At 50.3% G+C, this 12,196-nt stretch overlaps 1 protein-coding gene across 2 annotated transcripts in view; it reads left to right on the forward strand.

Annotated features, from left to right (window-relative positions):
* LOC147455080 (phosphatidylinositol-3-phosphatase SAC1-like) overlaps positions 1 to 12,196 on the forward strand; it is a 148,229-nt gene that overhangs the window by 26,085 nt on the left and 109,948 nt on the right. The window lies entirely within an intron of this gene.

The following is a 12,196-nucleotide window of genomic DNA, read 5'->3' on the forward strand; positions in this document are numbered from 1 at the left end:
TACCCAAGGATGTGCCAGGAGCTATGGTGCATGAACTTTTGAACCGTTTTCCCAAAGAAAGAGACATAGCCTTACAGCTACCCGGATTGGCCATGCTCTCGGGCTGTCCACCTTTTCATCTTTGAAGCCGACCACCCACACATACTCCCAGCTCTCCAAAGATGCCACAATTCAGGCCTGTCAAGAATTACTACAAACTGATCATCCAAAATATTCAAGGAACAAAGAGTTGTGGGCTATCTTCAAGTATTATTTTTTACTCAAAGATGTAAGGGTTGAAGAAGAAGCGTGGTGATGGGCCCTCTCCGTTTTCTCACTGTTAGGGCCTTTACTGTCTAATCCACAATATACCTTGTGGCTTTCACCAGATTTTGTACACATCTTTACAAACCAAGGCCAAAAGATTTTGAGCACAGGTGCAATCTGTTCACTCGAGTTTTCAATGTTTTGCAGCGTCAATGTTGACTTGGGTTATAAACAAGGTAGTTCATGTCCGTTGGATGGGACGTTTAGTCCGGTTCTGTACCGTCTGGTTGTTTAGTCCGTTCCGTCCGACCAAAACAGTCATGTTGACTTGCCAACTAGTAGTTTGACTATTTGACTTTGATTTTTTCAGGGGGACTTTTTGCACACATTTAGCCTAAGATACCTGAGTCAATGCTCATTGCCCATTATAATATTTATCCCCCTCCCTCACATTGTACATGATCTCTCTCTCTCTCTCTCTCTCTCTAGAGAAGGAATCCAATGCGTCAGAGAAGCAAGGAAACAAGGAAAATGGGCAGTTTACAGAGGAGGAAAAGCTATTATCAGAGATTTCAAGACCACACTTCCGTTGTCAAAGACATGGACTTGACACATGCACACATCTAGTCACATTATGCACATGGTGATTCTATCATTTTGTAATTTTCAACTCTCATGAGTCATTAGAGCCTTCAAGTTAGTTGGCACATGCACCTTTCTTTTTTGAGGATACCCAAAGTGGATTGTAATCAAAGATGTATGTGATTTTTCCTATAGTCTAAGCCTCGACAGGGACGTTAATAGAACTTTCTTTCTTTCTCTCCCTTTCTCCTTCCCTCTCTGCTTTTCTTTCTTCGTGCTCACGCTTTATGGCTGCCATTCTTTCGTTGTGTGCACGATCTAATTCTGCCTTCCTTTTTGCTTTTCTTGCTTCACGTTCTAACTTCTTTATTTTTTCCCGAGAAAAAGATCCTTCTATTAGTTAATGAAACTGCCCATAGGGCTACAACCACCTCTGCGAGAGAGGGCTAAAACAAGCATGATGGGGAGACTCTCCCGATGAAAAAACATCAAATGTACAAAAAGGCTAAATCAAGAGATGGGAGGAAGGAAGAGCCACACAAGTGGTCGGTAGTGCCATCTGAGTACACCCTGGACCATGGTGTAAAAAGGCCCAGGACGCCAGAGTCTAAGGAAAGCCTCTCTGCGCTCCCGCATGGGGTCGGAGCTGCCCTGGAGTCTCTCGAGCTCTCCTCTGAGAGTGTGGATTAACTCTAGCCAAAGATCGCGAATAGTCTCTGCTGGTGGCACAGGGCGAGCCTCAAAGATGCAGAAGCAACGGGCCGCCAGATGACCCAGAGTGTCAGGCCACTGATGAGCTCCCAACACTCCTCTCTCTCACTGCACCACTCCTGTGGAGTAAGCTCTGTGGCAGGCTGGAGTGTAGGTCTTCCTCCCTGCATCACTATCATCCTGCTGGTGGAAGATAGCTCAAACTGAAGTGCCGGGTCCGTGAGGGTGGACCAAGCAGTTGCTCCCCAAGTGCACTGTCGAGCCGTGGAAAGAGCATGCATCAGACGAAGAACACAAAGCCACGCCTGCTGTGCCAAAGGATAGTCCCGAAGACAGTGACACTGACTCTCCACAAGATGGTCACAGGCTGCGCATGCGACCGAGAGACCACTATGCACTAGCCAGCTCCCAACTGCTGTAGCTCTGTGTACGACCAGCCGCTGAAACTAGGTGACTCGCCTCGGCTGACTGGAGTCCCACAACCTCTCCCAAAAGGCTGCCAAGAACTCAACTGAGACCCTCCTCCTGCCAATGAGGTGTTGCAAGGGGGCGAGCCTCTCTGTGTGCTGCTAGTATGTGATGTCCCAGTTGAACAGTGTACTGAAAGAAAGGGACACTTGGGTGGTCTGCAGAAGAGAAAGGGTCCCTCCAAAGCTACTCTCCAAGATCCCACTGTACTCGTGCCAGTAAACAACACTCCCAAGCCCACAGTCTCCAGTGTCCAGTCTCAAGAGCTGCTGGGTCAGGATCGATGACACAAGTCCTCCCACAGATACCCACCACTCGGATCCTCTGAAAACAACACTCTGCCACCTGCGGGGCCTCTACTGCAAATCGCTGTAAGCGTCCCTCACCCTGTAACTTGAAAAAAAGGGAGGGAACAGTCTCGGAGCAAGCCCGAACTGAGATGAGAACTTCTAGTCGTGTGAAGGCTTCCATCCACCTGGGTGCTACTGGCTCGATAGGTGTGAGCTACTCAGCTGGAACTGCCTCTCAGATGTCCTAGCACATGCTCTGCACCCTCTCATGTCCTATAGCTGGAAACCCTGCAACTCCTCTGACAAGCCTGAAAACTCTAACCAGTCACTTAACGAGCGTGCTAGACCCACTGCCATGGGACCCCAGGAAACATGAGGCCGACTACCAACCAAGTGGCCTCTCTGAGTGCTAACCATGGGGTTCCAAACAAGGGGCTGTCGTAGGCGCTCCTCCGTGCAAGTAGGCTATCGTTGATCCAGGCCTCGCCGCAAATGCTCCCAAGATCGAAGCAAACTCACAGTGAAGCGGTCCTCCAATCTCCAGCTCAAACCAACTCTGCGGATCTCTGTGAAGATCCATCTGGTCGAAGGTCGCCAGGGGCCTCCCGCCTGAGGCACCCTAGCACGAAGCCGCTATAGGAAGAACTCCTTCGAGGGCTCCTCACCTGGAAGAAGTCCTCTGACTATGAACTTCCCAAGAAGGGCTTTGCTTTGCTGTGCTGGGTCAATGATCCCAAGTCCTCCCTGTGAACAAGGAAGAGTGATGACTTGCCAAGCCACTTTGGCTCAGGCTATCTGAGTGTCACGTCCTGACCAAAGGAAGTTCCTGAACAGCCTCTCTACCTGGCTGATACAAGAACTCGAGAAGATCCAACAAGAAGTGATGTACCACATAGTCGCCAACAACACCTGGTTGGCCACTACTACTCTGCCAGCCAAAGCAAGTCGTGCTGAGCTCCAGTGTAACAACTTCCTCCTGATAGACAGGAGGAGGGGAGCAATCTGCTGCTCGGGAGAAAGTCCAGACCAACCTGACAGCCCAAGTATCGAACTGCAGTCCCTGGGGGAATCCACCTGAAACCCTCACCTGGAATCCAATCGGGCATAGGAGCACTACCAACTGAGAAAGCCACTGTCTTTCTCTAGTTGATCAGTGCGCCAGATGCACAACAAAAAGTCTCAAGAGCCTGCTCACACATGTGAAGGTTGGCCTCCTGGCCGTCCAAGTACAAGGTTGAGTCGTCAACAAACTCAGCGTCCAGTAGCTCATCTCCCCGAATAGGAAGTGCTAAGCCCTGCAAGCCAACCTGTTGCGACACCAAAAACCTGCTCATCGCCTAAGCATAGAATAGAAATAGGAAGGGGGCAAGAGGGCAGCCCTGTTTGACCGAACGTGTGAGCATGAAACGATCGCCTCTACCTCCTTACAAAAGTACCTGACTGTGTGCTCGTCTGTACAAAGCTGACACCCCTCTGATCCATGCATCTGAGAAGCCCATCTTGCGTAGAGTGCCCTCAGAAAGTCCCAGTCAACTCTGTCGTAGGCCTTCTCAAAATCGAGAAGAAGAATCACCAGATCCTCACTACGGAGCCTCGCTAGGACAAAAGCCTCCCAAAAAGTAAAGATGTTGTCAAGGATACTACGCTCTTTGACAAAACCAGTCTGAGTCCCATGTATAAGGCTCTCTAGAAGTGGCTGGATGCTCAAACTCAGAGCCTTGGCAAGAATTTTGTAGGCTGAGTTGAGAATGGTGATGGGGCGCCACTGTGGAATCTCATCCAAGGAGCCACCCTCCTTGGGAATGAGGTAGATCAGACCCTCACTCATGCTGTCAGGCATCTCTCCTGTGTGCAAGATGTACTGGAAGGCACTACAGAGATTTGGGCCAAGCAAGTCCTAGTACTCCAAGAAAAAACTGGGAGTCAAGCCATCCTCCCCTGGACAGCTACCATGGGGGAGTGCACTAAGAGCCGTGTGCAGCTCCTCAAGCTGAAGTGAAAGCTCAAGTCTCTGACGCATCTCCTCAGTCACAAGGCAAGTCATCTGTGCCCACACCTGCTCCCTGCATGCATCCTGATGATTTGCGGTCCGAACGAGAGAAGGCCAAGTTGTCTGGGGGCCTCACAAAGCTAGAGTGCTGCCACACATCCGAAACCCTCAGAGTCGTACAAAACCTCTCCGAAGCTGCCAGCTCAACTCCCTACATAGTAGCGTGGCTACCACCAATCGTGTCAGAAGGGTCCTCCAACATGTTGAAGTCACTCCCAATGCACCATTGCTTTGCTTGCGGCAGAGACTCGACAATCTGTAACCAAAACTCTGCTCGTGCACTCGCCACATTGGGCGCATATATGTTCAGCAATCCCACAAGGCAACCCTGAACCTGCATAGTGATCCACTGAGCCCTGCCTGGCACCTAATCCCTGTACGTTCCATGAGACGATTCTCATGGGGAGCGAGAAAGAACAGATGCTGCCACAACAGCTAAACGTGCTATCTTCGAGGCTGGCTCGGATGGGGAGTAATCCGCATCTGAGCGTCCTCTAGATAGGTGTGACTGTAGAGAGTGTCTGGCCCAAGCCCAAGTAGCTTGGGTCGTACCTAAAGCAATGTCCTCTTTCCAGGAGTCCTCATGAATGTATACATAGCATGGCGAGCACTGAGTATCAGGAAAGAAGTGAACCATAATGTGTCTACATCCTGCTGTATCTGGAGGAGTCACCACAAACTTGGCCAATGGCCATAGAGTAAAAAGCATGTCTGTAACTCCTAGGTCTCCCATGTGATGAGAGAACTCTAGGGTCTGTGTATGCAGCCACTCCAACGCTGAGTCGAAGGTCCACTCAGTCTGGTCCCTGCCGCAAAGGGGAAAAGAGAAGCCAATTGCCAAGTCCAAGGCCTCTAACCCCCTAGCTGCAAGGAACAGAACATGAACCCTGAAGCACGCTGCCTCAAGGTTTGAAGAGAAGTCGCCGAGAAAACGTGTAAAGTTGTAGGCAAAGAAGTCCCATCGGCGTCGAATGTCAAAGCTCGTCAGCCCTCGAGGGACTGTTGCAAAGGGAGACGTCTTTACCTGTAGAGGGGGTCGCAAGAAAGGCAGTCCCTCTCTCGCCAAGCGACTCGTGGCAAAGGCGCTGCCAAGAGATCTCCTAGCAACCGGAGATGGCCTTGTCCCTTGAGTCGACTGTGGAACTGGAGCCGGGGGGGGGGGGGAAGGAGGAGCAGGGGGAGAGGAGGGGCAGGGGGGGTCGGCAAAAGAATAGGGAGGAGGGGGAGAGGCGGCTGAAACAGGAGGTGGAGGGTAGGCTGATGTGGAGGGGGGGAACTCGGAGGGGCTGTCGAGGGTGAAGCTGAGGTGGGGACTGAAGCAGGGACCTCGTCCTGCTCAAGAGGACCGAAATAGTTCCCCGTGGGAACCCACTGTTGCTGGGCAGGCAGTTGAGGACCACTCTGAGTGCCAGGCTGTTGCTGCGGTCCCTGCCGGCGCCGACCACGAACCTATTGCCATCCCTCGTCTGCTGGAGCCCCAAGCTCGGAGGGTGGCTCTGCCTGTGTGCTTTGTGTCTCTATCTGTGGCTGCTGGCCAGCCTTTGGAGGCTGGGGCTGAGTCTCTGGTGTAGGTTGGGGCCTCCTCCGTGGATAGGCGTTCGCAAGATGGCCCATCTGTCGACAAATGAAGCACTAGTTCGGGAGGCCCGAATACTCCACGCTCTGTCTAAACCAACCCCCACTCACCCGAGGAAGGAGGATGACCTTCGGCAGAGTGTGAGTATCCCTAACTAGAACGCGAACTGAGGGAATGCCGGCTGCCTTAGCAGCTACCGAGGCTGCCGTGCGAGGTGTCTCCAGGACGGTCTCAATCGTTGAGCCCATCCTGGACAAAATTGGTAGGTACTCCCTCCGCAAACCAGGAAATCAGACGGAGATGGGAATTTCTACCTCCTCTACCAACACATTTGATGCAAGGTCAGAACCATGTCTCCACTGTTGAAAGTGGGCTCGATTTGCTTGGATGGTCAAGGGACTCATGGCGATGATCTTGGACGCCATCTCGGAGGTCTCAAACTCGATCTGATAGTAGCCTCGTCTGAGGATCTGGGCGTCCAAGATCTTGCCCACCTCTACAAGAAGGCGGGCCTGGAGAAGGTCACGCAGCTCTCCTCTGCTAGGTATGGTGCCGAGAATCTTGCAGATGACAGAAGTCGCCTGCAAGCGCTCTACCTCTGCGGCTAGGCTCGCTTGCTCTGTCGGTGATAGAGCAAGTCGAATGGTGGGCTCAACGGGGTCGGGCGAGGGGGCTTCATTGGAGTCCCTCTACGGTGGAGCATGAGCCGCCATCTGTGTCTGCTACTGGTGAAGAAGAGACGGAGGATCGTCGATGAAAAAAGGGGGGGAGACCTGCTGGACCGAGCACGTCAATGGTGCTGGCGACGCCCGTCAAGCAAGAATGGAGAGGGAGAAGGCTAACGGTAAAAAGCAGGCGAGGGGGGCGGACAGTGGGAGGGGGCGGGCTGGCGTGATTGATAGCGGGGTGGACAGGGCGGGAGAGCAGCACAAGGGTGTGAGGGAGGGCGATGGCGAAGGGGGGAGATGGGGCGGGTGCGAGCAGCGAGCCGCTTCGTCTTTGGCTCTATTGGAAGGATCACAAATTTACAACCAATTTTTCACGTTCTAACTTCTTGTTCATCATCATCTTGTCGAAAGCCTCCATAGGAGTTAGTGCAATCCTTGGCGTAGATGGGGAGGGGGGAGGGTTAGAAAAACCTCCTGGTGGGGAAAATTCTTCTTCGCCACCACTGCCATGCTCATCACCTCCATGCGAAGTATCCATTTTGCTTCGAGTAAAGACCATACACTGAAGTCTTGGGTTTTTAAGTTCACGAGGAACTTGGGTTCTTGTGGGTGTTGGGTTCTTGGGTTCTTGAGGTTGTGGAGTCTTGATGTTCTTTAGCTTGCAATCTGTGCTAGAGAAGGATCTTCTCTTACCCAAGCTCTTCTCTTTCCCGCGGGTGCACCCCATTGCGGTCTTGCGCTCACACCAAGGTTGATTTTTCCCACCCCACGTCGATTGGCCGGCCGCTAAGTGCACGGTCCGCTCTCAATGAGTGAAAAGAGAAACAAGGGGAGGTTGGACAAGCCCTTCTTTCTTGGGATTCCTGTCACTCTTCAAAAACACGATTAGGAATCGACATGCCCAAGAGGACTTGGGTTACGTCGACCGCAACAAGCGAAAAAAATTCTGTGGTTCTTTCCTTGAGTGATAGAGAACACTGCCAGAGCTCTGATACCAATGTAAGGTGCAACGGAAGTGAATGTTCAACTTTGCTCAAGATGAGTGCTCCGAACTGTGCTCAAGGGTTCCTTTTACTTAGAGAAGGGAGAGCCTTCTGTTCCTTTAGTGAGAGAGTGCAATGAACACAAACAAAGTGGTGAACACTGTGAATGAAGGTGTTGAGACTGAGAGATAGAGAGAGAATAATATGACACCAGAATGTTGTCAAACCCTCCTTCGAAGGCCCCACTCTCTATGGCGAGAGCAGTCTACTATTGATTGTACAAATCTCTACAATGCTTTAGACTTGCCGACGATGAGGATGACGACGAGACGGGCTGAAATCTGAAAACGCTAATGACTGAAATCTGCAAATCTTGTATCTGCCGAATTCAGACTCTATGTCGATGACGGTGATGCAACGAAAACGCGCTGAAAACGCAGATGCTGAAATCTGCGTTTTCCGGGCTGAATTTGCAAACTTCGGTGGATCTGACTGTGTGGCAAGAATCTGTTGCGGAAAGGTGAGATCTGCAAGGTTTGGGGGTTCTATTGCGGAGTCTGATTGCTGAAAACTGAAAACGCTGATGCTTCTAGTTGTTCTGTCGTGACGAATCTGCAAAATGCTATGTTGCTTTGCTGATCCAAAAATGCTAGGGCTGATTTGGGGTCTACTGCAAAAACGTTGGGGGATCTGCTGTGTCTACTGTTGCCAGGCTGCTGCAAATGTAAAACGCTGGGCTGATCTGCAAAACTGAAAACGCTGGGCTTGTTCTTGGCTGAAAACGCTATGTTATCCGCCCGGGGGGGGGTGTCTTGCTGAGAAGGTGCTCTGCTGGATGTCAGGTCCCTGCTGCCTCTTTTGCCAGAAAGTGCTAGCGCTAGGTTTTCTTATATACTTGGCTTGTCAAAATGGCCCTACCCAATTTCCCAACAAAGTCACTTATTAATAATAAGTGAAAAATGGCTAAAATAGGGAAAATAGGTTTTATGCACTGTAAAATGCTCATGATGGGTTTTGATGGTAATCTGATGATCATGTTGTGTGCAACCAGAGGATATGCATCTACTCTAAGTGCTTGGACATGCACGGTCTGCGAATAGACTCGCAAAAGTGCCAGAACACTTCCTAAGCTAGGCTAACTGAACTAAACTGAACTGAACCCATGTCATGAAGTAGCTTGTCCATGTACACATAGGGTTATATGTGCTCGTGACAATTATGCATAATGCTTCTCTTGTCTCCCTCCTTTCCTCTAGCTCAAGATTCAAGGGACTCAAGGCCCGAACTCTGTAGAAGCATACCCTCTTTTCTCCTCTTCTTCATAAACTCATAGCTCTTAAGCTTCTCCTCAAGCTCTCTCATGAGGCATTGCTCTCAAGCTCTCCATTCCCTCCCTCATAGCTCTCAAGCCTTCCCCAAGTCTACATCTCCCAAGTTCTACAACTGCACGCTTGTTTTTTTTGAACGTACGTAACGTCATCATGCGACAAAATATTCGATGAATACCGCACGTCTTTGTACGTGGACAAAACGTACGTGACCAAACGAGACCACCTAGGTATAAATATCCATGTTAGCCTTGAAGAAGTAGACACAGATTTGCAAGGAAAAAACTTAAAAGGAAGGAGCAAATCTGTGGCCAACACGGCCAATCCAATACTTGAGACTAAAAAGAAGAAAAGGGCTAAAGTGGTGAAGGATACAGCAGAATCATTAATATCATTGCGGGTTTTAGAAAGTTAGCAGCCTGTCTGCCGAAATTGGTCTACTCCCACTCCCTCTGCTCCCGCTACTACTTGTACTCTTTCTACTCCCGCTACTACTTGTTTTGGGCCAGTGATATGCTTAGGTGTTTCGATACATGTCCCTGTTATACATGCCCCATCTCGCCCTCCATCTCCCATTTTCACTCTGCCACAGTGACTACCTTACCTATCCCCACTGCAGTCGTCTCCTCATCTATGCCTATTGTGGGTGCACCCACTCCACGTGTCTCAGCTCGACCTCCTAGCTACCGTGCCAGTTCACCACAAAGGGACCCTGTTCAATCAGAAGGTGCTGTGGGATCTTCAACAGTAACGGAGATATACTGTAGGAGTCAAGGCAAGCCATTGCTACCATTTAGCTTGGGGTAGAGCGGTTGGCTGCTACTCGCCAGCGCCACTCCGCTACATACGCAGCTATGGAGGGCTCTCTGCGTGTTGCAGAGAGTGCGATTGCGGATAGAGACGCCACTATTTTTGCTTTGCGACACGTATTGCAAGAAAAGTCTAAAATCATCGACGGCCTTCGAGCTCAGATGCAAGAACTTCGGGAAGTGCTACTCCACAGTGATATGGGATTTCAGGCTCAAGTGAGTAGGGGATATGGCTGGACAGGGCAGGGGATACAGGTACATACTCCTGTTGGGTATGTACAACCAGGTAGCTCTACTCATTTCATGGGATCCTCTACACACTTCTTCTGGATACCGCTAGCCTCAACACTTTACCTACTATCCTCAGGGGCTTCAGCCATCGGCTTCCCTACCAAATATGCAGTCGACACAGAGTATTCCTTGTGATGGCCTTGTTGGTGCACATCGACATGGCTGTGTTAGTAGACGCCCTGAGTACACTGCAGGCCAGGTGCTTCCATCAGCTGCGCATCAGGTGGCAGCTCTCGTCATCGAGAGCCAGTTCGTCCAGAGCAGTAGAGCTCATCAGCAACAACCTCCTACTATCGATTTGATGGCTCCTCCCCTAGAGGCGGATACTTCAGGTGCAACAAGTGCGACGACTCTTTCTCTTGGTTGATAGGACCGCACTGCTCTGCTCAGTTTTCTTTTGTACATATAGTGACTTCTCGGTTCTCTTTGCAGCATAGTGTTACTCTCACCGAGACGGTGAGTTGTTTTGTGACGGGCAACCTGTAGCAGGGCAGTGTTGTAGACACTGAACAGACAATTAGGTGCAGTTGGGCTGAGTCCACACTGGACGGACTTTTGCCTGGGATGTGACACGTGGTTGGCATACAGGACCCGGGCAGTGGTCTAGCGGACGCGGGGCGAGACCACCACGACCACAATTTGGAGATAGTCTGAGCTGGATTAGATATTTGTGAGCCGTTGTTGGCTCTTTATGGCTGTATATATCTGTAGTTGTTTGGGTTTTATCGGGATCATCCACTTTGTATGGTCTAGCATTAGTCTCGAGTCCCGAGTCTAGAGTTCTGCATGCCACTGGTACTCTCCCTGCACATGGGAGCCTCGAGACCCCCATTGTACCCTAACACCTGAGCTTGGAGTTGTGTGTGCTGCCAGGCAGAGTTGTATGGTTCTTTGAGCTTGTCGAGTTCCATTGTGTTGAGTTTGCAGTTGTGTTTTGAGTCGTGTCGTATCTTGAGTCATATTCCACTTCTATGTTTGAGTCATGTTCTTGTCTGATGTTTCTTCTGTTGGAGTGAGGTTTCATGCATACTGCACTAAGGAGCACCCACTCTAGAGAGCACGAGACCTTTTCCTTGTTACACACATACCTGCTGTACATTTACACTAGAGACTGACTGTTTATACAGAGGAGATCTATGGTTGTCTATGTACAGCAGCCAGGCAAGCACTCTCAGTGGAGGAGATCATCACTTTACTGACTTAGACATTGCATGATGCAGCAGCACAGGCATACCCACACACTCAGATTGATCAGAGATGCCGTTTTGGGATCATCCCTCAGAACAGTTGGTATGACGAGGAGTGTAGAGAGACGAGAGCACAGCTTCAAAGGGATCTAGTCTCGGACAACCTTTAGGCGTCTTGGGCGACAAAAGAAGCGAACATTCGTAGCTTAAATGGAGAGAGACTTATACTAGTTGTTCTTGAGTAGAGACTCAAGAGAGGCATGGCGTGTCTTTCATGAGCACTCCCCTCCCTCAGTGATTACTTCTCCTGATGTGTGGGGTCAGTATGCAACATCCTTATATACAGTCCTTAGACAGACACCCCTTCCAAATCCTCTTGAGCCATGCCCATCTATGAGTACCTTATTTACCAATGAGATGGTAAAGACTGCCATTGACAGGATGAGGACCAGGAGGGCATATGATATGATCATGATGGTCTAGTAGCAGAGCACCTTATACATGCTAGAGATATGCTGGCAGAGGTTCTTGCATTTCTATTCAATCGTGTCATGTGTGAGGGTCTACATGAGACTTGGAAACTGTCTACTATTGTGCCTATCTTCAAGGTAGATGATCCTACAGATCTTGTAAACTACCATATTATTATGATTGGACACACATTGGCACGGTTGTATGCATCTATCCTTGAGCAACAGTTGAGTAGATGGGCAGAGAGTGAGGGCGTACGGGTAGCGTGATAGGCCGGTTTTAGGAGAGGCTTCTTCACTCTTGACCATATTCTGACACTTACAGCCATCATTGAGGAGGGTAGGGCACTTGGGAGACGTATTTATTATCCCATTGAGTTGATTTGGGGGATGGACGTCATCAGGGTAGAGCTTGCCACCCCCCCATGGTAGTGGAGGCACTCTTCCAGACGGTCTGCTTCATCCAGAGAGTGAGAGAGCTCTCGACCGACAGAATCACACGACGAGCATTTGAGTCAGCTATACAGATATCAAAGG

This window comes from Adiantum capillus-veneris, chromosome 6 (genome assembly GCF_014529385.1).
Source record: "Adiantum capillus-veneris isolate H3 chromosome 6, ASM1452938v2, whole genome shotgun sequence".
NCBI lineage: Eukaryota > Viridiplantae > Streptophyta > Polypodiopsida > Polypodiales > Pteridaceae > Adiantum > Adiantum capillus-veneris.